Here is a 26903-nt window from a genome sequence, read left to right as displayed (position 1 = left end):
GAAGAAAACTATTAGCTCAGCTTCAAAAACCCCACTCACAACAAAACAGAAAAATAAAATGCAACTTAAAAATGAATTACAGTAATAAACAAGTTCCTTACCTCCTTGACCACCACCATTCAAAAGTAGCAGTACTCAAAGTTGACGCTGACCTCAGACCAAGAGTTAATCAGCAGGAGGTGATAGCTTTCTGCCATAGTGTCTGCACGCAGTCATGCAAGGAAGCAGCCCCTGTCTCTCACAATGCATGCATGGATCCACCAGAAGGACAGGACTATTTAAAGCAGCAAGTGGAATGAACCAAACACAAACAGTCGCACACATGTTTCAGGGAGCTGTGACTGCAACTGTCAGCTAAGGGCTTTCCATTGAAAAATGTGTGTTTCCCCTCAAACAATGTCAGCGATCATTTGTCTTTTTTAAAAAGTTATGAGAGACAGCAAATACAATACTACAATCAGGTATCGGGGGTAGCCGTGTTAGTCTGTATCCACAAAAACGACAAGGAGTCCGGTGGAACCTTAAAGACTAAGATTTATTTGGGCAGTATATAATGTCTACATCTGTAATTTTCACTCCATGCATCTGAAGAAGTGGTTTTTTACCCACAAAAACTTATGCCCAAATAAATCTGTTAGTCTTTAAGGTGCCACCAGATTCCTTGGTGTTTTTGTGAATACTATAATCAGATAGCTTTTCTGCACAAATTTTCTATGCATGACCTTTGTCCACAAAAATTTGCTTCTAAAAAGCCTCTCATTTTTTCAGGATCACCCACCAGCCTATTTGATTTCTATGTACCTTCTGTTTTGTGATTCTTTGTGAAGGGGTTACGTTAAAAAAAAATGTATTTTATTTTACTGCCTTAGCTATTATTTTTTAATTAAATCAGAACAGACTGAAACCATGATGTAGTATCTTCTTCTCTCATTCATTTTATCTTCCATATAAGCGCTAGAGAAATAAAACTAATTAAAAACATTCAGTGAACCTTGCTGAGCTCTCATCTACACTACAAACTTGTGTCAGTATAACTACGTCACTAAGGGGTGTGGAAAATTCACACCCCTGAGCGACACAGTCATAGTGACCTAACCCCCAGCATAGACACCGCTGTGTTAAAGGGTGGGCTTCTCCTGTCAACACAGCTGCCACCTCTTGGGGAGGTGGAGTACCTATGCCGATGGGAGAAGCGCTCCTATTGGCATGGATAGTGTCTTCACTAACCAGTGCCACTGCACTGGTGCCGCTGTAAGCATAGACAAACTCTGAGTTTATTATAGCGGATTGTCAGGCCTGCTATAGCTAAGGGCAAGACCAGCTTTCTGTTTAAAACTCAGCTCTTCTACATGCTCCGGCACGGTTACTCAGATTGCCTTGAAATGTGGTGTGCCTCATATGGGCACAGGGTACAGTTAAGGAGCCACATTTGAGGTATTTTGACTGAGGGGTTCCCAAGATATAGCAATCTGAAAAAACAGTTCTCTTAAGGCTGACATATTGTCCTTTTTTTGCCCAGACTTGGCTATCAAACCAGTGCTCCGATCCTGTAACAAGGGTCTCAGTCGCTCAAGAGTTACCCCCAACTAGGGTCTGCCCACTGCCCCTTTAGGGGAGCAAAATTCAGAACGGTATTCACCAAAGAATTTAGCTTTCATTTCAGGCGCGTGCCTAATGGTCACAAGGTACACAGAGCATGCAAGCATGCATGAACAGAGGAGCAAGAGCCCATATTTGGGGGACCGTGACCCTCTGAAGGGGTCTGTGCCAGTCTCTCCCTTCTCTACACGTGAGCGGACATCTGGGGTTCAAGCTCTGTGGTCCTGCCGCTTGGGATGGGGAGCTGAGAATAGACATGCTAGGAGCATGTACCAAGAACACACTGCTGAGACTGGAGCAAGGAGGTGAGAACAGGTATGATTTATACATATCACAGGTTTTTCAAACACTGGGGAAGGGGGATGGGAACACCCATTGAGATGAATGGAGCAGTTCATATGTCTGAGAGCTATTGTTTCAGGCTGTTCTCATCTCTACAGGGTGCTCTCATTAGCCCAGAACATCATATTGAGTTGAATGGCCCACTTCACCCCTCTTAGAGCTTCCTGTATTTCAGGATTATCCTGTGCTGGGAATCAGGATATAGCAAAGCAGTTGCTGATGATTAATTTCATACAATATTAAAGCAGAGAGCTAGCTCTACTACAGTGGAGGCTGACAAGACTTTTCTATTTAAAGAACAATTATTCTAAGTGTTCTAGAATAGTGGGGGCATGGAACAGCATTAGTGATCCAAATCATAGACCAGAGGAAAGAACAGCAGACTGGAATTTATGTCTACACTTTGGACTTTACAGTAGTACAGCTGCACTGTACTGCTGTAAACTCTCCTGTGTAGCTGCTGTATGCTAGCGGGAGAGCTCTCTAGCTGGCATAATTAAAGCACCCCCAATGAGCAGCAGTAGCTATATTGGCAGAAGAGCATCTCCTGCGGATATAGCACTGTCCCCACCAGTGCTTTTGTCAGTGAAGGGCTACCTAAACTCTGCATTATTGAAGGTTGTTTTTTTGGGGTCACTAAATACTTTTAAGTGTGACTAGACTATTATTTAAAAAAATTAACTCTTAAGCTATGCCTACACTAGGGTTTCTTCAGTAAAACTTGTGTCAGTCAGGGGTGTGAATAAACCACACTCCTGACTGACATAAGTTGCACCAACAGAAGCACCAGTGTGGACAGCGCTATGTCAGCAGGAGATGCTCTCCCGTTGACACAACTATTGCCACTCATTGGGGGTGGTTTAAATTATACCAGTGCGAGAGCTCTCTCCCCTAGGGGCATAGAGAGTCTACACAGGAGACCTTGCAGTAGCTCAGCTGCAGTGGTACAGCTGTGCCGCTGTAAGGTTTCTAGTGTAGACATAGCCAGAATCTGGGAGGTCTTTGGAAATGAGTTTTGTCTTATTTTGCAAGCTCATGAACTGGAGAAGGATTTACCACCAGCTGCCCCATGGTGGATAAAAAAAGTTGATCTTTAAAAGAGAGAGAATTGGACTTCTATTAGAACCTGATTTTAAAAAAATATATAAACCTGGATGTAATTATAAATAGGTTTGTTTTTATTAAAGTGACAATTTATGTTAAAGTCTACATTTATTATGCCCTATTAAAATCATTTAAATTAAGAAAATTTAAAAAAAATAATATTAAGCAGTACATTTGCTGCAAAGTTTTAAAGAAACTTGTATCACTGAACTCGTGAAAGTCATTGGCAAACACTTGGAACCAGGCATTGTTGGAATGCTAAACCAGCATTTGCAGAAGAGACTGCTGCTATCAGATGCAGACATTTTCTTTATTTCAGTTTATTCAACTAGTTCAGCTCACAGACTAGTTCATTCAAAGATAAGAGACCAATCGTGAGTTGAAAAAGCAAGAAAAAAAAATAGCTACTAATCTTCCAAAGCTGTTGTTTGAGATGTGTTGCACATGTCCATACCACCCGGTGTTTGTGCACTCCACACTCAGTCACTGGAAAATTCTCCCTCAGTGTTATCCATCAGTCTGGCTCAAACACCCTCTGCCATTGCACATCACTGCATGCCACTATAAAGGGTCCAACTTCCCCAAAACCTGCCCTCCCCCTTTCCTTTTTGCCATACAACTCCAACCTAGAGGGGTAGGAAAGTGGGTTGTGGAATGGACATGTGCTACAGATCTTGAAAAACAACAATCATGGAAGGTTAGTAACCGTTTTATCCTCTTTGAGCGATTGCACATGTCCATTCCACTCTTGGTGGCTCACAAGCTACGAAGCAGAAGTCATGGGAATCTATGTACACGCATAGCTCATCCAAACTTAAAAGAGACTCCAGAATGGGGATGTGAAGCTGGGACTTATAGTTACCACTTTACAAGTGTCCTAGATAGGGACTTGCGCAAGAAACACTGACAAGGCTCATTGCGATGTTGTGGAATGCCATGTTACTTTGCTCCGTGTGGAAATGCCAGCCAGCTAACAACATACACAAATACAGGAGGCTATTCATAATGAAATTCTCTCTGATGATACTGGGAGAGCCTTCATCCTGTTTGTGATGGCCATGAACAGTTGGGTTGACAAATGGAATTGTTTAGTCCTACCTATGTAGAACACTGTCATAAAAATAAAGGGAAGGGTAACCACCTGTCTGTTTACAGTGCTATAAAATCCCTCCTGGCCAGAGGCAAAACCCTTTCACCTGTAAAAGCTTAAGAAGCTAAGATAACCTCGCTGGCACCTGACCAAAATGACCAATGAGGGGACAAGATACTTTCAAATCTGGACGGGGGGGGAACAAAGGGTCTGTATGTCTGTGCAATGCTTTTGCTGGGAACAGATCAGGAATGCAGTCTCAGAAACTTTGTTAAGTTAGTAAGTAATCTAGCTAGAAATGCATTAGATTTCCTTTTGTTAAATGGCTGGTAAAATAAGCTGTGCTGAGTGGAATGTATATTCCTGTTTTTGTGTCTTTTTGTAACTTAAGGTTTTGCCTAGAGAGATTCTCTATATTTTGAGTTGGATTGTCCTGTAAGGTATTTACCATCCTGATTTTACAGAGGTGATTCTCTTACCTTTTCTTTAATTAAAATTCTTCTTTTAAGAACCTGACTGATTTTTCATTGTTCTTAAGATCCAAGGGTTTGGGTCTGTGTTCACCTGTACAAATTGGTGAGGATTTTTATCAAGCCTTCCCCAGGAAAAGAGGTGTATGGGGGCTTGGGGGGATATTTTGGGGGAAGACGTCTCCAAGTGGGCTCTTTCCCTGTTTTTTGTTTAACACGCTTTGTGGTGGCAGCATAGGGTTCAAGGACAAGGCAAAGTTTGTACTTTGGGGAAGTTTTTAACCTAAGCTGGTAAGAATAAGCTTAGGGGGTCTTTCATGCAGGTCCCCACATCTGTACCCTAGAGTTCAGAGTGGGGAAGGAACCTTGACAAACACCCAAGGTCCTCTAATATCTAGCATGCACAGGTGTTGCTCCTCTCTATTGGCATTGGGTTTTGGGTAAAACATATGTAAGTAAATTGACTGGCTAACATGAAAATTAGATACCACTTTAGTGAGAAATCTTAGATAGGGCGTAGATACACTTTGTCCTTGAAGAAAATTTTATAAGGAGGTTCAGATGCCAAAGCACACAGTTCAGCCACACTCCTGGCTGAAGTGATTGCTACTAAAAAAGCCAACTTCCAGTAATACATGTAGTAAGTAGCACACTGCTAAAGTCTCAAATGGAAGTATCATAAACTTTGACAAAATTAAAGTTCAAGTGCTGCAGGGAACCAGTTTCCTTATCTGAGGATACAACTTTTCCAGGACTTTAAAAAAATCTGATTGCGATATTGTTGGAACATGTAGAACAGTTGTTCACATGAAGATGGAAAGCTAATGTTGCTGCCAAGTGGACCTAGATAGAACTAATCGCCAACCCTTGATGTTTTAGGTGCAATAGATAGTCCAGGCTATGCTGGATTGAGGAAACCTCGAACTGATGCGATAAGATGAAAAAATGCTTCCATTTCAAAATTTAAGTATTCCTGGTGAAAGGCTACCTATTATTTAACAAGACATGGTGAACTTGCTCCAAGCTGTTAAATGAAGTGCCCACAGGTTCGGATGGGACAGCCAACCATGATCCTGCAAAATTATTTCTGGGTCCAACAGAAGTGAAATCAGAGCCTCCACCGACAGATTCAGGAGACTGGAGAACCAGTGCTGCCGGGGCCAGGCTGGGGCTATTCGTATAACCCGGGCAGGTCTCATTTTATGGTTAGCAACAACTCAGAGTAGCAGTGGACTTTGAGGAAAAGCATAGCAGAGCTTGTTCAACCAGGATAGTAGGAAAGTGTCTGTGATGGAACCAGGACTGCGACCTTGTACGGAACAAAACTGGTGGCATTTCCCATTGGCTTTGGTTGTGAATGGGTCTATTGGAGGATTCCCCCACTGATGGAAAACAGCCCTGGCTACATCCAGGTGGAGAGATCACTCATGGCGACTCGAACAATCTGCAAGCTTGTTTTGCACCTCTGGAAGGCAAGAGACTTTGAGACTGATTACATCGGCAATGAAAAAATTCCATTACCGAATTGCCTCATAACAAAGCACAAAAGACTGGGCTCCTCACTGCCCAATGAGAGAATATTGCCACTGTGTCATCTGTGAGAACAAACAGGCTTCTTCCCTTTACCTAAGATAGAAAAGCCTGACAGGCTAGGTGGACAGCCCTTAACTCCCTGACATTAATATGCAGAAACAGGTCCCATGAGGACCATGAACCTTGAGTCTGGAGTGGACCCAGATGAGCTCTCACCTCCAGACAGACATATCCATCACTAATGTCAGGAAACTACTAACTATGGTATGTAAACCATTTAAATCAGCTTCTGCACCAGATGATTGGAGGATAACTAATGTGACACTGATTTTAAGAAAAAGGTTCCAAAGGTGATCCTGGCAATTACAGGCCAGTAGGCCTAACTTCAGTATCTGGCAAATTGGTTGAAACTGTATTTAAAAAATAAAAAATAAAGATTTATCAGACACATAGATGAACACAATTTGCTGGGGAAGAGTCAACATGGCTTTTGTAATGGGAAATCATGCCTCACAAATCTATTAAAATTCTTTGAGGTCAACAAACATGGGTAAGGGGAACACAGTGGATATAGTGTAAAGCCCCAGGCATCACTGAACACTTACAAATGCATAGCTGGAAGCCACGTCAATTCACTTGTGTATTAGTACATGTCAAAAGTGATTGTTTAAATGTACAACAATGTATTCAGTTTTTATGAAGTTTAAACACCAGTGGTGTGCTGCATGCATTGTTTTCACTTATCTGCATGCTGTTATAATGTAATAGCTAACATTTACATTGTGTATACTCCTGTAACTAAATAATCCATCAAATGAGAAAGAAGCCTTGTGCAATGCAAAAGAAGAACTATCAGAAAAGTGCTAATTTCAAAGCAAATGGTCACTGTGTGGGATGATCGAAGATCAAAGGTTCTAAATGCATTTCTCACTCTCCATCATAAAAAAAAAAAAGAGCCCACATGGGTAGTGATCCTGTCAGCCTTTTTTCTGAGAGAAGCTTTAAGTATTTACACAAGGAAAAAAATCTTTATCTCTGAACTGTTTGGATTTTAACGTGGCAGAATAACTGAAAGAGAAGACAGAGATCCCCAGAGTTATCCTGGGTAGCCCTGAGAGACACTTGGACAACTACATCTCTGCTACCATTTGGAATTATAGACAGACTCACCTGTACACATATTTTATCTGATTTAAACTCTCAATAACTCATTTCTTTTCCCCAGCTAATAAACCTTTAGTTAATTTATTACAGAATTGGCTACCAGTATTTTCTTTGCTCTGAAATCTAGGATGCAAATAGACCTGGGTGAGTGAATGGTCTCTTGAGACAGAGTGTAAGGGACCATCATCACATAGTGCAGCTTGCCTGGGTTGCAAAATAGACTCGAGTGTCTAATGGGACTATCTGCAGTATTTTAGGAGTTCACACTTGTTACTGGCTTGGTGAAATCTAAATACAGAAAATACCACAAGTTTGGAGTGTCTGCCCTGCTTTTTTGAAGTAGGCACTCACAGGTCATGAGCTACTCCATACAGCATGACATACATTCATAAACGATCTGATAAAAGGGGTAAACGGTAAGGCAGCAAAATTTGCAGACAATAAAAAATTAAGACAGATAAGTCCAAAGCAGACTGCAAAGAGTTAGAAAGGGATCTTACAAAACTGGGTGACTGGGCAACAAAATGGCAGATGACATTCGGTACTGATAAATGCAAGTAACATATACTGGAAAGCCATCACAACTATACATACAAAATGATGGGGCAGTTGCTACCACTCAAGAAAGATCTTGGAGTCATTGTGGATAATTCTCTGAAAATATCCATGCAATGTGCAGCAGCAGCAAAATAAATAAATAAATAAAGCTAACAGAACAATGGGAACCATTAGGAAAGGGATAGATAATACAATAAAATATCATAATGCTGCTATATAAAAATCCATGGTATGCGCACACCTTGAATCCTGAATGCAGTTCTGGTAACCCCCTCTCAAAGATATATTAGAAATGGAAAAGGTACAGAGAAGAGCAACAAAAGAGATTAAGAACATGTAACAGCTTCCATATGAGGATAAATTAAAAAGACTGACTGTTCTGCTTGGAAAAAGAGATGACTTAGGGGGATATGAGAAACCATGAATGGTGTGGAGAAACTGAATAAGGAAGTGTTATTTACCCCTTCACATAAACCAAGAACCAGGGGTCACCCAATGAAATTAACAGGCCACAGGTTTAACACACACACACACACACACACACACGTAAATACTTCTTCACACACCACACAGTCAGTCTGTGCAACTCGTTGCCAAGGCCAAAAGTATAACTGGGTTCAAAAAAGAAACTAGGTAGGTTTATGGAGGATAGGTCCACCAATAGCTATGAGTCAAGATGACCAGGGATGCAACCCCATGTTCTGGGCGTCCCTAAGCCTCTGACTGCAAGATGACGGGCTGGATCAGTTGAGAATTGCCCTGTGCTGTTCATTCCCTTTGAAGCATCTGGCATTGACCACTGTGAAAAGACTGGTTACTGGGCTAGACAGACCACTACTCTGACCCAGTATAGCCATTCTTATATTCTTATGAAGGTTGAGAGCAAACAGAATGCCTGCCTATACACTGAATGGGTCTGTCCACCTATCTAGAGAAGTGAATACGCAAGAGGGCTTGTTCAGTACAGAACTCAAATAGTGATGACCTGGAGAATAAACAGGAGGCTAGCCAACTTGAAAGAAATCTGAGATGTACTCTGGCATGCCAGACTACGTATGTGTATGTGGCCATTTGTCCCAAGAGCCTCATGCAGTTTCGAGCTCTTGTGACTGGGTGGGCCTGGAGATCTACAGCAAGAACTCAAATTGTTTGGGACCTTGTGTCCAGAAGTAAAGCTCTGGCTTGAGTAGAGTCCAGGACTGCTCCTATAAACTCTATCCTCTGAACTGGACGTAGGGTAGATTTTTTTCTAAGTTGACTGGATGATAGACAAACTGGACAGTACCTGAGCCCTGGACCAACCTCTGACCAGCCAGTCATCCAAATAAGGGTAAATTTGCACCTGTAGCATCCTCAGGAAAGCTGCTATTTACTGTTATACGTTTTGTGAAAACCTGAGGAGATGCTGACAGGCCAAATGGCAGCACGGTGAACTGGCAATAAACATGCTTCATTATGAATCTGAGATACTTTGTGACCTTGATAAAGTGCCTACTTTCATGTGGTGATTTAAGTCGAGAGTAGCATACCAGTCTTCAGGGATCGAATAACGGAAGCCAGGGTGATGATGCAACACTTTATGTGATATCTGCTTAGCTGGCATAAGTATAAATTGGTCTGAGACCTCCTTTTGCTTTCAGGATTAGGAAATAATGGAAACAGAATCCCCTCCCGTCTGTGATACTGAAGAACCTCCTCTATGGTTTCTATCTGAAGGAAAGAATAAACCTGGAAAAGGAGATCCTCATGAGAATGGTCCCTGAAGAGGGGAGGGAGTATGGAAGGGAGGAGGAGAAACAAATTGGAGGGTATATCCCACTTCCACTGTGCTTAAGACCCATCAGTCTGAAGTAATCCAGGAACAAGCACTGAGGAAGTGGCACAGACTGTGAACAGAGGGAGATGGATTCTGGCATCCTGGAAACTGGTACAGCGTCCTCGATCAACCCATCAAATCACCTGTTTAGCAATCCCTGGGTATCTAGATGGAGCAAGCATTCACATAGAAGCAGGAGGAGGAGATGGCTGTGTCCATAACCCCTACTTTTCTTTCTTTGTGGATCCTGGCAAGGAAGAGGGGCAGAGTACCAATGGGTCTGCTGTGGGTGAAAGTGTGTTTCCTGGATGGGGTAGGAGTATATAATCCCAAAAAGTTTAAAGTTGCCTTAGAATCCTTCAACCCATGGAGTTTAGAAGCTGTTCACCCTCAAAGGGCAAGTCAAATTGTTTGCTGAACCTCATGCAGAAGCCCTGAGGACTGAAGCCAAGAGCTCCTGCACATAGAAATCGCAGAAGTCATGGTCCTAGCAGCTGAGTCCTCCACATCTGGTCCAGCCTGCAGCCAAGTTCTCGCTACCCATTTCCCCTCATCAGCTAAAGCGAAGAACTCCTGCCTAGTGTCCTCCAGCAACATGTCCTTAAACTTGAGCAAGGAGTCCCAAATGTTACAATCATAACACTCAAAAGAGTTTGTTGGTTCGCAATCCTGAGTTGCAATGAATAAACTTTTCTATCAAATTAATTTTTTAGAATCCTTTGATTTGGGGGTTGCCACCTGTTGGCCTTGTTATTTCTTTTCACTGGCTACTGGCACCATCAAAAAACGCAGGGTGAAACAGGAATATAGATAGTCAAACCCCGGGGTATAGACAGCTAGTGACTCCTCCATTTGGGGAGGCTGGGCAAGCCCAGACCGTGGCCCGCCCTGAGGCTCACTCCCACTCGGCCTCCTCCCCCTTGCCTGCCCTCCAGCCTGCCACTCACCATCCCCATGTGCCTGTTCGCTCCCTCCACTGAGGCCCCCATGAGGGCAGAGCGGGAAAAGAAGAGGCAGAGGGAGGGTGGGGCCTCAGGCAGGAGGAGGATGAGTGGGAGAGGGCTTTGGGGCAGAGCACAGCTAGGGCACCCTTTTGGTAGCAGCATGCTCAAAAGGCGGCAGGACAGCTATTGGGGAAGCTTAGCATCCTCTGGCCTCTTATACCCACTGCCCATGCCTGGGAGGGAACATAATATTTACATTCAGAACTTTTTGAGATGGGACGAAGGGACAAAGAAGTCTACCAGAGCGACTTATTAGTAAGATGATTTTGCAGCCCATTCAGTAAGGCATCCCAGTGGCAGCCAAAATATCAGAAAGATGATGGGAGGACTCCTTAACCTCCTCCCCCTGTATCTCCAAACCTGAGGCAACCCTCTCTAATAGCTCTTGGTGAGCTCTATAATAATTGGGAGGGAGTGAGGTGCCTCTGAAGGGAGGAGGATGTCAGCAGAGGGTTGAGGCTGCCAATCTTCCACTAGCTGTCCAACAGACTTCTCCTGAACCACGTTTTTCTGCTTGCACCGGGCTCAATAGCAGATTTGAGAAAAGGCAGCTCCTGGCGAGTAGATTCTCCATGCCTCTCTGATGACCCAGAGAAGGAATGCTTTGAGTAAGACCTAGAAACCAGGGGAAATCCCCAGGTGTTTTAAAAGGACCACTGAACTGGTCCTGGCCACATGCCCAATCCCATTCCAGCCAGAGGATCCCAAAGCAACCCAGAGTAATAACACTTAGGTGAGGAGTAGCATAACCAGCTCCAAGGCAAGGAAACATTGGAGCCAATCTCCGATTCAGGAGAGAATGAATCACCCTCTGCTGACCAAGGGGATGTGGAACGCTATGCTTCAAAGCAGCACACTGGAAACCCTATATTCACCACTGTCATATAATTATGATATGTTTTGTACAAAGTATGCCTTGTGAGGTATCATTTTAAAAGGTGATCTGTTGAACATTAATATCCTGTTGGATTGTATGTGCTATCACTGTATGGGAAGTTATGAAATTTTCCTATGTGTGTGTTACTGAAATATGTTGTAAGGTTGGGAACACCCACAACCAGCCTTTCAGGTGCAATAACGGAGGAGCCTGACTGCTGATGGCCCATTACAGGAATCCACATACCCAAGGACCATCCCAAGAACCATATACAATGGAGACTTCTCAGAGATAGCACACAGACAATGGAGACTGCTTGACCCAAGCACAAGCATAGATGTTTCCAGCAAGCTGGAAGAAACTATAAAAGAGGGGAAGTGACATCATCACTGGGCCTCTCCTCCTCCCCTCCACCCAACTCAACACCTGGAAACACATCTGGAGAACGAAGACTGAGCTGGGGAGGTGATCCCAGGCTGGAAAGGAGAATCCCAGCTTGTATTAAGGAACTATACCATCAGGGCAAGACACTGCTTGATTCAAATCTTGTCTAGTTTATAGAACTCAGATTGCGATTTTTCTTTTATTTCTTCGGTAACCAACTTTGATCTGTACACTTATTACTTATAATTATTTAAAATCTTTCTGTAGTTAATAAATCTGTTTTATATTTTACCTTAAACAGTGTTTTGGTTGAAGTGCTTGGGGAATCTGCTCAGTGTAAAAAAGCTCACGCATGTGCTCTCCACATTGAGGGTGGACTGGGTAATAAACTTACACTGGTCAGGATTCTGACCAAGGCAGGACAATACAGCTCTGTGGTCCTATGCTGGGGAAATTGGCTGGAGCCTCTCTATTGTTAGTTCATGAGCGGCTAGGGGAAGCATTCATGTAACTTGGCTGGGTGTGTCCGTGCCTGTGGATGGCTGTGTAAGTGCAGTACCTGTAGAGGTTTGCAGCTTGTAACAGCATCTCAATGAGAGAGCTACCGGTACCCCATTTCCAGGTTGCACCCAGTCAGAGTGAAGGCTGCTGCCGACGGTACCTGAGATCAGTGCCAACCTGGGAAAGAGTATAGTGCAGCCAAAATTGCAGGCTTCCCCTTTGACAGTGCAGATGGGTGTGAAGTCTGAAGTACAGGAGGTTGTCGCGGTACCGAGTACTGCACCAACACTGGACCCTGTGATGGAATGCACTCCTATATTCACACACTGTTGTAATAATTCTTGTACAAGGTATGCCTTGTGAGGTATGTGAAAACTCAACTTGCTGATCAGTAATATCACAGTATAATGTGTGTAGATGCATTATGCGTAAAGTTAAAAGTTTCCCCGCATAGGATGTTAAAAATATATGTTCAGACTCACATAGCACCAAACTATTCAAACACACCTGTCTACAACAAAGGAATGTATGCTTGTCTTAATTTGCATTTAAGCAGTGAACAAAGTCATTAAGGAGAAAGGACAAAACAAAGGAAGCTCACTCAGGTGAAAAAACCCTGCAGGAAACATCCTTTCACACAGACTTTTTGTCTTCTGGTTCTCAGCTGGAAATGCTTTTCAAGAGGGGGACTAAAACTATAAAAAGGAGGAACAAGCACCTCAGAGACCTCATCTTTCTCCCTGTCTCTCTCATGCTTTGCACTTAAGAAGACAAAAGAAGTAGCCATTAGACTCTGAGGGAGGGGCACTGACCTGAAAGTGGGTCAGTAATATTGCTAGAAGTATGTGGTGAGAAACTTCACTTTGACTCTAATGTAGTTTTTAATTGGGCACTAGAAAGAGTTTTATCTTTATTTTTCTTGTAACCATATCTTTATGCCTTATTACTTGTGCTCAAAATCTCTCTTTGTCATTATTAAACTTGCTTTATTGTTTTATCTAATCCAGTGCGTTTAAATTGAAGTGTCTGGGTAACTCCATTTAAGGTGGCAAGCTGTTGTATATTATTCCCTTATAGGAATAATGGAGTTAACATATTTGCACTGTCCAAGAGAGGGCTGGGGCAATACAAAACATACATTTCTGGGAGGAAATCTGGGACTGGGAAAGTGTCATCCTGAAGTATAACCCAGACTGGTGAGAGCCATAATGTGATGGGCAGCTGCCATTACACATCTAGGAGTGACCTGCATGATGAAGGTTGTTTGTGAGAGGTCCAGGTTCAGAGACACAATAGTAAGGCACTACAAGGCACCCTAGGTTGCAAGGCAAGGGTGACACCACCCCCATTAGTCTGGATTGCACCCTGGTATGTCAGAGCTCCTCTTACTGCCGGTATCAGAAGCATGGTCTGCTGCACTGCCAGGGATAACATTACTGATAGGCTCAGCAGCTCTCTTGCTGCTGCCAATGACTCCAGCATGGTCAGTACCAAGATGGTCTCAGGTCATGTGGTACCACAAATGTAGAAGACACCCTGTGATGAAGCTGAGAAATCTCACACCAGCATGAAAAGGGTTAAAAAGAGAGCCTATGGGCCCAGCTAGCTCCATACCGCATCTTCATCTATAGGCCCAGCTAGCTCCACACAGCATCTGCAGCCAGTGCCTGGCCTGAAGGAGGAAGAAAAGGAGAGAATCTGGCTCAGTTTAGGGCTGACTAGCAAAGAGGCAGGAGATAGCTCTGTCTTTCTACATGAGGGGAGCATCACTACAAGCCGGACAGCCAGGGAAGTAAGGGACCAGAAGTCAGGTGTGCTAACCGCTAGGCCACCCAGCCCTTGAAACACCCTATCACTCACCCCTTCAGGGCCCAGACTCAACAGTGCCAGTTTCAGCGCTACCAGAGAAAAGGAATACTTGAATTTTTGCTGCACTCTACTTTTAATCCCAAGCTTATGGAGGATCAGTGGCAGCAACCAACCTGTCTAGAGGTCTTATGCCTCTTCTTAGGCACCGGGGAAGGCGAGCAGTGTCGGGTCTCAGGCAGCATAGGAGGCATACGCCTAACCAATGTCAAAGCACTCAGCCAAAGTGCCAAGTCAGGATAGCTAGGCTCTGACAGAGGTCTCAAGGCCACCCTGACAGAGGTTTACTAGTTCTAAAATCCTGATATGCATGGTGCCCAGAAACAATCAGTTCAATTCACTAACCACAGATAATACTTCATTTGTTTAATAATTGAGTTAGTTTTAAATGCAAAACATGTTTTGTTAAACTTTATGTATCCAGCATTAGGTAGTTTTATTTAACTAATAAAAAAAAATGCTGTTTTTGTGCACTTTTAATTGCATTTTTTAACTTCTATCCAAATAGAGCTTTACACAAATCGCAAGTAAAAAATTAATCTAGTAAATAAATGCATCATTCACAATTTCCTAATAAACATGTAAAAATTAAGAAGCTGAATAAATGTGAGTTAAGCTACATAACTGCCTAAACAAATGTGTATAGATACAGTATATCCTCCTTGTTTGCAAAAAGAAGCAAATTTATTGTAAAGGGATATTCAGTTGCAAACCAAAATGGTACCAGTCAACAAACAAATCTTTCATTAGGAAAACAGTTAAAAAGTACAAATGCAAAACAAGATATTAAAAAAAAAGTCAGTGATTTAAATCAAAGTTTTCTGCTCTCTGATTTAAATTCATGATTTAAATCAATTCACCCTGTGCTGCCACTCCTTCAGGAAGGGAAACCAGTCCCTGGAGAGACTGACAAAGATAGGAGGCAATGGGCATATTTGTTTGCATAGGCAAGATGATGAAAAGAAGGGGAGGACAACAAATAGGGTATGTTTATAAACTGGACTGGGACATGCTACAGCTCCACTTCAGAACTTCCCCACCATTAGTGGTCCTTCCCTATGTGTCTTAAATGCAATCGATTATAAAACAGACAAACCACAAATTTAACACTCACAAACCAGAACAAGAGATGAGGTAAAGAACAATGTTTATATTATATATAAAATTCTGCACAACCACCATCTGTCCTCTGGATGGGTTGTGATGAGTCTCTCTAGAGACAAGAAGTTAGTGCATCTTTAGGCATTTAAACTTGTGGTGGGGAGTGTGGCATGTGTGTCAGGTGAGGCACAGTTGACAAAGGATGTGCAAACTATGAATAACCCATACCCTAGTCTTTAATGCATATGGCAGAGGCTATGAATGGATCCTTGAAGAGGAGTGGCATATTTATATTTAGATAGGAAAGTCAACAATTACTTTTCATCAGTTTGTAAATAGAGATTTCTCTCTAAATTGGGAGTAATCTAACAGAATCAATCATCCTGTGCCAGATTATTCCCTCTAATGTTTGGAGGGAGGAAGGGAGAAGGAAGAGATTTTTGTGCCAAAAACTTCCAAATGGAATCCCTTGAAGTGGGTGCAGGCTTTGCAGTGTTTCTTTGTCATGTGTTTATGCCTTGTATAGTAGCTAGCTCACATGCAAGGACTTTCCTTCGCTTCCATACAGGGCATAAACACATGACCAGAGATCCACCCTATTTTCACCACTGAAGAATTCTGCATCCACAACAAGTCACACGATGAACCAAGGGAAAAGAAAAACACTGCAAACCAACACAAGATTATTTATCAGGGCATTGGATTAGAGTGAGCCATTAATCTACCAGATTTAGTCCAAGTTCTCTAATTTTTAAAGAGGTACTTATTTCAATGTGTAATTTCAATCATTACACTGAACTCTGACATCACACAGTGAAAAATGAAGGACTAGAACAGAACTGAAAATGAAAAAGGACAAAAAGCACAAGAGAAATAACAAAAAACAGGAGGGATTTTCCAAGTAGCTGGTGGTAAACAATTCTTCTAAGAGATGGCAATGTTCTTTTCCATTTGGCAAAAGAGTTTATTGCCATGTTTCCAACAGAGTTGGCAATTTTGTTTATTTCCTTATATTTGCATCACAATCATTCATGACAACACATCTGTGGTAATAATATAAGATGTGTTAGTTTGTGTTCCTTCAGCGGACTCTAAACACAGCTTTGCCTTAGTCATATAATGAAAATAGCTATTGGTGTTTTATTATTTAATGGTGAAAGAATGTTGGAGATAGATATTTAAGGGAATTCTTTCCCCAAACACATCACTCTTAAATGGGCAGTGTGCAAAAGTGATAAAGACAAGAGACTGGAGGTGAAGCGTGAAGTTTTATTCTTTTTCTGCCACCAATCTAAGTATTCAACTACAACGGCCTCCAGTTTCCTCTTTTTGTCTGTGTATTCTTTTTTCATTTCTGTCAATCTCACCCCATCCTGAATTTCTGCCCCTTTGCTCATCAAGGGTCCTCCAAAAACAAAACAAAACCCCACCCCATTTTTCCTACCTATTTAACTTTCTCCTCCTATCAAAGGCTCTTACCACAGTGTTAAGACTGTTTCCAGAGCTTACCAAGCCCTGGTCTACACTAGGACTTTAGGTCGAATTTAGCAACGTTAAATCGATTTAAACCTGCACCCGTCCACACAGTCGATTTATTTCGACTTAAAGGGCTCTTAAAATCGATTTCCTTACTCCACCCCTGACAAGTGGATTAGCGCTTAAATCGACGTTCCCAGCTCGAATTTGGGGTACTGTGGACACAATTCGATGGTATTGGCCTCCGGGAGCTATCCCAGAGTGCTCCATTCTGACCGCTCTGGACAGCACTCTCAACTCAGATGCACTGGCCAGGTAGACAGGAAAAGAACCGCGAACTTTTAAATCTCATTTCCTGTTTGGCCAGCGTGGCAAGCTGCAGGTGACCATGCAGAGCTCATCAGCACAGGTGACCATGATGGAGTCCCAGAATCGCAAAAGAGCTCCAGCATGGACCGAACGGGAGGTACGGGATCTGATCGCTGTTTGGGGAGAGGAATCCGTGCTATCAGAACTCCGTTCCAGTTTTCGAAATGCCAAAACCTTTGTCAAAATCTCCCAGGGCATGAAGGACAGAGGCCATAACAGGGACCCGAAGCAGTGCCGCGTGAAACTGAAGGAGCTGAGGCAAGCCTACCAGAAAACCAGAGAGGCGAACAGCCGCTCTGGGTCAGAGCCCCAAACATGCCGCTTCTATGATGAGCTGCATGCCATTTTAGGGGGTTCAGCCACCACTACCCCAGCCGTGTTGTTTGACTCCTTCAATGGAGATGGAGGCAATACGGAAGCAGGTTTTGGGGACGAAGAAGATGAGGAGGAGGAGGAGGGACCTCTGGTGAGTGTACCTTTTAAAATGCTATACATGGTTTAAAAGCAAGCATGTGAAAGGATTACTTTGCCCTGGCATTTGCGGTTCTCCTAGATGTAGTCCTAAAGCCTTTGCAAAAGGTTTCTGGGGAGGGCAGCCTTATTTCGTCCTTCATGGTAGGACACTTTTATCACTCCAGGCCAGTAACACATACTCGGGAATCACTGTAGAACAAAGCATTGCAGTGTATGTTTGCTGGCATTCAACCAAAATCCGTTCTTTATCTCTCTGTGTTATCCTCAGGACAGTGAGATATAATTCATGGTCACCTGGTTGAAATAGGGTGCTTTTCTTCAGGGACACTCAGTATAGCCCATTCCTGCTGGGCTGTTTGCCTGTGGCTGAACAGAACTGTTCCCCGCTGTTAGCCACAGGGAGGGGGGAAGGTTGAGGGGGTAGTCACGCGGTGGGAGGAGGCAAAATGCGACCTTGTAACGAAAGCACATGTGCTATGTATGTAATGTTAACAGCAAGGTTTACCCTGAAAGACTGTAGCGACTGTTTTATAAAATGTGTCTTTTTAAATACCGCTGTCCCTTTTTTTTTCTCCACCAGCTGCATGTGTTTCAATGATCACAGGATCTTCTCCTTCCCAGAGGCTAGTGAAGCTTAGAAAGAAAAAAAAATGCACTCGCGATGAAATGTTCTCCGAGCTCATGCTGTCCTCCTACACTGACAGAGCACAGACGAATGCGTGGAGGCAAATAATGTCAGAGTGCAGGAAAGCACAAAATGACCGGGAGGAGAGGTGGAGGGCTGAAGAGAGTAAGTGGCGGGCTGAAGAGAGTAAGTGGCGGGCTGAAGACAGGGCTGAAGCTCAAATGTGGCGGCAGCGTGATGAGAGGAGGCAGGATTCAATGCTAAGGCTGCTGCAGGACCAAACCAGAATGCTCCAGTGTATGGTTGAGCTGCAGCAAAGGCAGCTGGAGCACAGACTGCCACTGCTGCCCCTCTGTAACCAACCGCCCTCCTCCCCAAGTTCCATAGCCTCCACACCCAGACGCCCAAGAACACGGTGGGGGGGCCTCCGGCCAACCAGCCACTCCACAACAGAGGATTGCCCAAAAAAAAGAAGGCTGTCATTCAATAAATTTTAAGGTTGTAAACTTTTAAAGTGCTGTGCTTAAAGTGCTGTGTGGCATTTTCCTTCCCTCCTCCACCACCCCTCCTGGGATACCTTGGTAGTCATCTCCCTATTTGTGTGATGAATGAATAACAAATGCATGACTGTGAAGCAGCAATGACTTTATTGCCTCTGCGAGCGGTGATTAAAGGGAGGAGGGGAGGGTGGTTAGCTTACAGGGAAGTAGAGTGAACCAAGGGGCGGGGGGTTTCATCAAGGAGAAACAAACAGAACTTTCACACTGTAGCCTGGCCAGTCATGAAACTGGTTTTCAAAGCTTCTCTGATGCGTACCGCGCCCTCCTGAGCTCTTCTAACCGCCCTGGTGTCTGGCTGCACGTAACCAGCAGCTAGGCGATTTGCCTCAACCTCCCACCCCGCCATAAACGTCTCCCCCTTACTCTCACAGATATTGTGGAGCACACAGCAAGCAGTAATAACAGTGGGAATATTGGTTTCGCTGAGGTCTAAGCGAGTCAGTAAACTGCGCCAGCGCGCCTTTAAACGTCCAAATGCACATTCTACCACCATTCTGCACTTGCTCAGCCTGTAGTTGAACAGCTCCTGACCACTGTCCAGGCTGCCTGTGTACGGCTTCATGAGCCATGGCATTAAGGGGGAGGCTGGGTCCCCAAGGATACATATAGGCATTTCAACATCCCCAACAGTTATTTTCTGGTCTGGGAATAAAGTCCCTTCCTGCAGCTTTTGAAACAGACCAGAGTTCCTGAAGATGCGAGCATCATGCACCTTTCCCGGCCATCCCACGTTGATGTTGGTGAAACGTCCCTTGTGATCCACCAGAGCTTGCAGCACTATCGAAAAGTACCCCTTGCGGTTTATGTACTCGCCGGCTTGGTGCTCTGGTGCCAAGATAGGGATATGGGTTCCGTCTATAGCCCCACCACAGTTAGGGAATCCCATTGCAGCAAAGCCATCCACTATGACCTGCACATTTCCCAGGGTCACTACCCTTGATATCAGCAGATCTTTGATTGCGTGAGCTACTTGCATCACAGCAGCCCCCACAGTAGATTTGCCCACTCCAAATTGATTCCCAACTGACCGGTAGCTGTCTGGCGTTGCAAGCTTCCACAGGGCTATCGCCACTCGCTTCTCAACTGTGAGGGCTGCTCTCATCCTGGTATTCATGCGCTTCAGGGCAGGGGAAAGCAAGTCACAAAGTTCCATGAAAGTGCCCTTACGCATGCGAAAGTTTCGCAGCCACTGGGAATCGTCCCAGACCTGCAACACTATGCGGTCCCACCAGTCTGTGCTTGTTTCCCGAGCCCAGAATCGGCGTTCCACAGCATGAACCTGCCCCATTAGCACCATGATGCATGCATTGGCAGGGCCCATGCTTTCAGAGAAATCTGTGTCCATGTCCTGATCACTCACGGGACCGCGCTGACGTCGCCTCCTCGCCCGGTATCGCGTTGCCATGTTCTGGTGCTGCATATACTGCTGGATAATGCGTGTGGTGGTTGATGTGCTCCTAATTGCCAAAATGAGCTCAGCGGCCTCCATGCTTGCCTTGGTATGGCGTCCGCACAGAAAAAAGGCGCGGAACGATTGTCTGCCGTTGCTCTGACGGAGGGAGGGGCGACTGACGACACGGCTTACAGGGTTGGCTTCAGGGAGCTAAAATCAACAAAGGGTGTGCCTGTACATCAAGGAGTATTTCAGGCAGGACTGCACGGAGGGTTCCAATAAGAAATGGTGCACCAAAGTTATCGTTGTTATTGGAACAAGGAGGTTAGCCTGGCCTCTCATTGATACATGGCTAGATTAACCTCGCTGCGCCTTCTCTGTGACTGACTGCAGTGTGATCTAGACAGGGGAGGAGGAAAATGAGTACAAAACAAATCTGGTCTATTTCTTGTTCTGACCCACTCCATCTATCCTTTACATCTTTGGCTGGCAGCAGACAAAAAAGGCGCGAAATGATTGTCTGCCCTTGCTTTCACGGGGGGAGGGAGGGTGGGAACGGGTTCCTGACGATATGTACCCAGAACCACCCGCGACAATGTTTTAGCCCCATCAGGCATTGGGATATTAACCCAGAATTCCAATGGGCAGCGGAGACTGCGGGAACTGTGGGATAGCTACCCACAGTGCAACACTCCGGAAGTCGACGCTTGCCTCGGTACCGTGGAAGCGCTCCGCCGAGTTAATGCACTTAGAGCATTTTCTGTGGGGACACACACACTCGAATATATAAAACCGATTTCAAAAAAACCGACTTCTATAAATTCGACCTAATTTTGTAGTGTAGACATACCCCAAGATTGCTATTTCAGTCTGCCACAGAAAATCTCTACACACAAGAAGCGTAGCCCTTCACCGCATCAACTGGTTGTGTTCATTTTGGCCTAGAAAATGAACTCAAGCATACTGGCACCAGACCACCAGATCAACACATCACCACTGATTAGTTTGCCTCATTCCTTTCTACTCATCTTTTCCCTCAGCAACCTCTTCTCCTGCAATTGGTCTCTTCTGCTTCCTGCCCCTTTTTTCCTTCTGAGCACCTCAATCATTCTGCGGCTGATAAACATAGTGCTTCCATATAGGGGGAAAAAACAGTGTGCGCAGGAACAGCACAGTTACAATCCTCTGCTGTGAAGGAGCTCTCAGTGATTTAAATACCACAAAAGGGCATGTGGGAACAATTAAGATTCCTATTACACTACCTCAAATTTGACCTCAATATTTAGTATCCAGAGTCTACTGGTTTAGTTTAGTAGAAACTTTATATACCCCAAAAATATTAATCCAAGTTACTTGTGCCTTAAAGTATTCACAAGGAAAATTAAGGCTACCTGCCTCCTGGCAAACGGGACTGCTTTCCGGAGGAGTATTCTGGTGAAGGATGATATCCTCTGCCTTTGTTGAAGCCATTCAGGTACTAGCTTCAGGTATGGTGCTGGTATTCTTGATTACCTCAGCATCTCCCTGGAATCCTTGAGAGAACAGAGCACTTCCTCCATTCAGATACGAGCTCCATTCCCTTGAAAGTAAGTTATCTATTGTTGCCAGAAATATTTTAGTAAGTGACTAATTCACTCACAGAAAAGTTTGCCCTAACAGCAGATTTCAAGAAGATATTGTATAGCATCCACAGAAAGCAAGTTGAAAATTGCAAGTATCCACATCAGAAAGTTAATTTTAAGAGTTATGTTTATTTTCTCTAGGAACAGAAAAAAATACACATACATACAATATTCATGCCTATGTTGCCAACTCACAATTTTATCAAGTATTTCAGAATTTTTTTCTTAAAGCTTCAGCTCCTAGCTACTTGAGATTCTCAGTTTTCATTAAAAATAACTTTTTAGTCCTCTCAGTTGTGGAGAAAGTCTTGAAAACACAAACCCGAAAGGATCAAAAGCCAGAGAGCAAATAAAAAGAACCCAAAATTATATAACTTTTAAGCTAACCTAACAGTTTTGGGGAGTCATGATTTTTGACTGTGTGGATTTGGCAATACTGCCAATCAAAGCAGCCCAAATTCTGAATGTCATATACTCAAACTGCTCACCAACAAGCTGCAGACCAGAAATTTGCAGAAATCGTTTGACAAGTAATTTCGAACATATTCAAGAAAAAACTGTGATCCATTAGGTAATCTATAAACAGAAATAAGAGGCAAATTTTACATCTTCATAGCTCCTGAAACTACAAAGGATAAAAACAGATCTCTTTGGAACATTTGGCGTTGTCTCAAACAAGCAGAGCCACTTGGGGAAACCCGCATCATAAGAATGGTGAACAAGTCATATACATGTTTAAAAACCATTCTTTTTTCTTCATCTTATATTATCCACAAATGAGTCAACTCTTATCTGCTAGATGTACAGCTGAGGGAAAGACCTGGTCTAATATACTTCACTCTCTACAGACAGCAGCAGCAGGCGGCTGCTTTATCTCTAAGGATCTGCACAACCTTTCTTTTTACCACCAGGAGAAATACCTCAAGTGTTAGTCAAATTGTCTGAATATTGGTGTGGAGTATGAATACATGGGCTTCTACAGGTCTTCAGCCCTTAGATGACCTAAAAGAGATCCCAAGCCACGCACCAAATGCAGAAGTTCCTTGCAGTGGGAGTCATGGGAATAAAAGTTTTGGCTCTTCTCAGGAGCCCTGACCTAGTGACTATACTCCCATCTTCCTCCCCCTCCCAGCACAATTCCTGTCTCCATCTTACACAATCCCTTGTAAACTGGCCACTCAACAAAGCACAATATCGCTCAGGATTAGCCAGTTTCCTAAGGGTTATAGTAAACAGCTTCATGTTCAAACAGATGGGCTGGCAAAATGGGGGGCTGTTTTTGGTTGTGTTTTTTTATTTTGTTTTGTTTTTTAAAGAGGGTTGATTTGGCCATGTTTGGCCATCTTTAGACAGTAAAAGATTATTACTATCTCTACGAAGCGTGGCTCTCAAAAAATGGGTTATTTTCCACAAATAGATGTTTTTATTAGGTGATGGACAGTAGCTATCAACTGTTCCTGACTTTGTTCCTGTTGCACTTTCAGGATAAAGAGATTGCATTACAGTACTTATATGAGGTGAACTGAAAAATACTATTTCTTTTATCATTTTTACAGTGCAAATATTTGTAATCAAAAACAATAACAAAGTCAGCACTGTATACTTTGTATTCTGTGTTGTAACTGAAGCCAATATATTTGAAAATACAGAAAAACATCCAAAAATATTTAGTACATTGCAACTGGGATTCTATTGTTCAGTGTGATTGAAACTGCGATTAATCATGATTAATTTTTTTAATCATGTTTTTTTAAAGTTAATCGCATGACTTAACGGTGATTAATCGACAGCCCTAATTGGAATACAACTATTTTACTTACATTTCAGTATATAGAGCAGTATAAACACTTAGTCTGTATGAAATTTAGTACTGACTTCGCTAATGCTTTTTGTGTAGCTTGTTGTAAAACTAGGCAAATATCTAGATGAGTTGATGTACTCCCTGGAAGACCTCTGCGTATCCGCAGGGGTACATGTACCCCTGTTGAGAACCACTGGTCTAGAACTCCACTGTACTGTGCTATGTCAATCTCTGAAATTGTCACTACTGTAAAAAGATAAAATAGACTGCATGACTACTCCACTATATCCTCCAAGGGAAAATTGATGTGTAGGCAGTGGGGATGAAACCCATCTCCTATTGGCTACAAGTAGAGATATCTACAGCATCTCCGGGGAGTAAGGCAAGTCCGCCCTCTTCTTTCATTCCCGCAAAAAGGGAAAGGGAAAGAGACCAGTAATCTTACATGCCTTCTAATTCCATTCCTGTCCATTTCCTTTTTGACTAAAGACTATAGCTTTAGGGAGAGACTGGGAAAGCCAGAGTCTGTAAAACTGTAGAAATCGGACAGGAGAAAAAAAAAAAGAAAAATAAAATACCAGCTGGCTCAGAGAGCAAATGCAATATATAAAACTCTTAAATAAGAAGTCATTTTAGTTGTATATACAACCCTCAGCCTTTGAACATACTCAGCAATTTTTTTACGACTTCCCTGAGACATATTTGTAATTTTATGATTGTATACAATAGGTTAGAGAGAGACAAATCAGTTGCATCAAAAATATGAATCATCCCAAACTCTGTTCACTTTCAGTCTTACCCTGATTAGTTATACAATTCCAAGGCGGCCAAATATATCTCCTAGTATCACACATCCAAACAATTGTTACATGGCAGTGATACCTATTCAAGGTTGGCCAATTCACGGATTCCATCCCATGGTGGATTTCTCATTCTATAAGCAGTGTCACTTTTCCTTACAATTGCACTTGGCGGAAAGTTTTTAGCATAAATAGCATGATTTAATAATTTTCATACCTAGAATAAAAATCTCAAAACTGAGGTATAAAAAACGGTTACTAACTTTCTGTAACTGTTGTTCTTCGAGATGTGTTGCTCATCTCCATTCCGTGTTAGGTGTGTACCCACCATGTGTGCTGTTGCCAGAGAGATTCCCACCCAGTGGTATCTGTAGGGGCCAGCTCTAGTGCCCTCATGCTGGTAGAAGAGGCATTGCCAGCCCCGCACCATTCCAGTTTCTTTTTGCCATCAACTCTGACAGCATGGTAGGAGGACAGGCCATGGAATTGACATAAGCACCAAATCTCAAAGAACAACAGTTATAGAAGGTTAGTAACCATTTTTCTTCAAGCGCTTGCTCATGTCCATTCTATGTTAGGTAACTCACAAGCAGTGCCCTTGGAGGTGGGCTAGGAGATCACAGGCATGCAGATTGCAACACAGCTCTCCTGAACATTGTCTTGAGCGTGTTTGGTGATAGCATAGTGGAACACAAAGGTGTGGATCGACGACCATGTTGCTTCCTTGCAGATATCCTGGATCAGTAACTACAAAGAACGCTGCTGAGGATGCTTGCACTCTTGCAGAATGGGTTTTCACGATGACCGGAGGCAGGACCTTTGCCTGTCCATAGCAAGCCTAGATGTAATCCAGGACAAGATCCTCTGGGACAACACCGAAAGCCCTTTCATTCTATCCGCTGCAGTGACAAAAAGCTGTTTCAACTTTCAGATGGGTTTAGTCCTGTCAATATAGAAGGCCAGGGCCCTTCTAACATCTGAAGAATGCAAATGCCTTTCCTCATTCATGCTGTGAAGCTTCAGGAAGACAGGCAGAAAGAGCAGCTTGGCTCCAAGGCTGGTTTAAGTGCAGTTCCATTAACAGGGCCTTCAAACGAATATCCCTGTCTTTTTGGGTGTGAGGCCTGAAGCCCCAGCAGATTTTACACCTGTCCTTGATATGACCTTCCCCAAGGCACTTTAGGCAGCTCGAATGAGGGTCGCTCACTGGCATGGGCTTATCACAGGCAGATCACAATTCGAATCCCAGGAACCAGAGCATGCCCTGTCCCTGCGATGGAGTCCTCTGAGGGGACTGTTATCTAACTCTGCTAACTATACATGACTAACACTAACTATGTACAAAAAACAGTCAAATTCAACGACTAGAGAAGGCTTGCAAACACACGGGAGAGAAAGTCGTTCCAGCAACCGTCACAGGCAGTAAGAAAGAACTGGAAAGGCATTGGGCCAGCAGCATCCCTTACACCGGTGCATGGGGGTGGGACTCCAGGGATCACTAGAGCCAGCCCTGTGGATACCACTGGGGGGAAAAAAAATCTCTGGAAACAGTGCATAAGGCTTGTGCACACCTAACATGGAATGAACACGAGCAAGCACTCGAAGAAGAAGAATGTTTAGGATTGACTAATACTTCAACATTACCAAAACAGGTTAAACAATGGGCCACTCAACACACCATATGTTGTTACTCTTGATATTTTATATTCAGACTCTAATGCAATCTGGGACACTTTTGTTGAATTAATTTGAGTCTTAAATCCTAAACAGAAGATGTAACCTCAATATATATTTTGCTCCACACATCCATGGCTATTTCCAAAATTTTCTCCCTAGAGTCTTGTCTACTCTGGATTTCAAAGTTACATAAGTTAGCCACACTGTGTTTCATTCGACACATAGGAGCATTTTTTGTTGCGTTTACCTGAGATGCATCATCATCATATTTTTTCAATTCATATTTAAATACCACCACAGAAATGTAGAATAGCAATTGTGAATTATTTGGGTTTCTTCCTTTCCCTCTCCAGATCACTCGATTCACCTTTTTGATAACGCACAAGATAAGTTCTGTTGTACTTGTGATTGTACCATAAATATAAGTGAAAAAATCAGTTATACACATCCTATTTCTACAAACTGAAGTCTCATATGCATTAATTACTACATACAATTGCAGTTTCCCGTGGAAAGAGTACTTGCAAATTAGTTTTTATTTTGAAATATTAATTAGGTTCCTCAAAGAAAACTTCAAATATCATGACAGCTCCAAGAAAAAGGCAAATTTGACTCTCAAAAACATTAATAAAATACGAGTAAAACACAAGTTGTAACATATAATGCAATTTGAGCTGCATGCATAAGTTATTCACAC

General features: G+C 43.2%; 1 protein-coding gene across 6 annotated transcripts in view; it reads right to left on the bottom strand.

Annotated features, from left to right (window-relative positions):
* RALGPS2 (Ral GEF with PH domain and SH3 binding motif 2) overlaps positions 1 to 26903 on the bottom strand; it is a 279035-nt gene that overhangs the window by 239650 nt on the left and 12482 nt on the right. The window contains exon 1 of one of the 6 annotated variants that reach the window (XM_073356495.2): positions 102 to 356. The exons of the other annotated variants lie outside the window; for them this stretch is intronic. The gene's annotated coding sequence lies outside the window, so the exon portion shown is untranslated. Of the gene's footprint in view, positions 1 to 101; positions 357 to 26903 lie in introns of those variants that run through there. 6 annotated transcript variants of the gene reach the window in all.

Source organism: Lepidochelys kempii, chromosome 8 (assembly GCF_965140285.1).
Source record: "Lepidochelys kempii isolate rLepKem1 chromosome 8, rLepKem1.hap1, whole genome shotgun sequence".
In the NCBI taxonomy this organism is placed as follows: domain Eukaryota; kingdom Metazoa; phylum Chordata; order Testudines; family Cheloniidae; genus Lepidochelys; species Lepidochelys kempii.
Note: the sequence above shows the minus strand (reverse complement) of the source record. Positions and strands in the feature narration are given on the sequence as shown.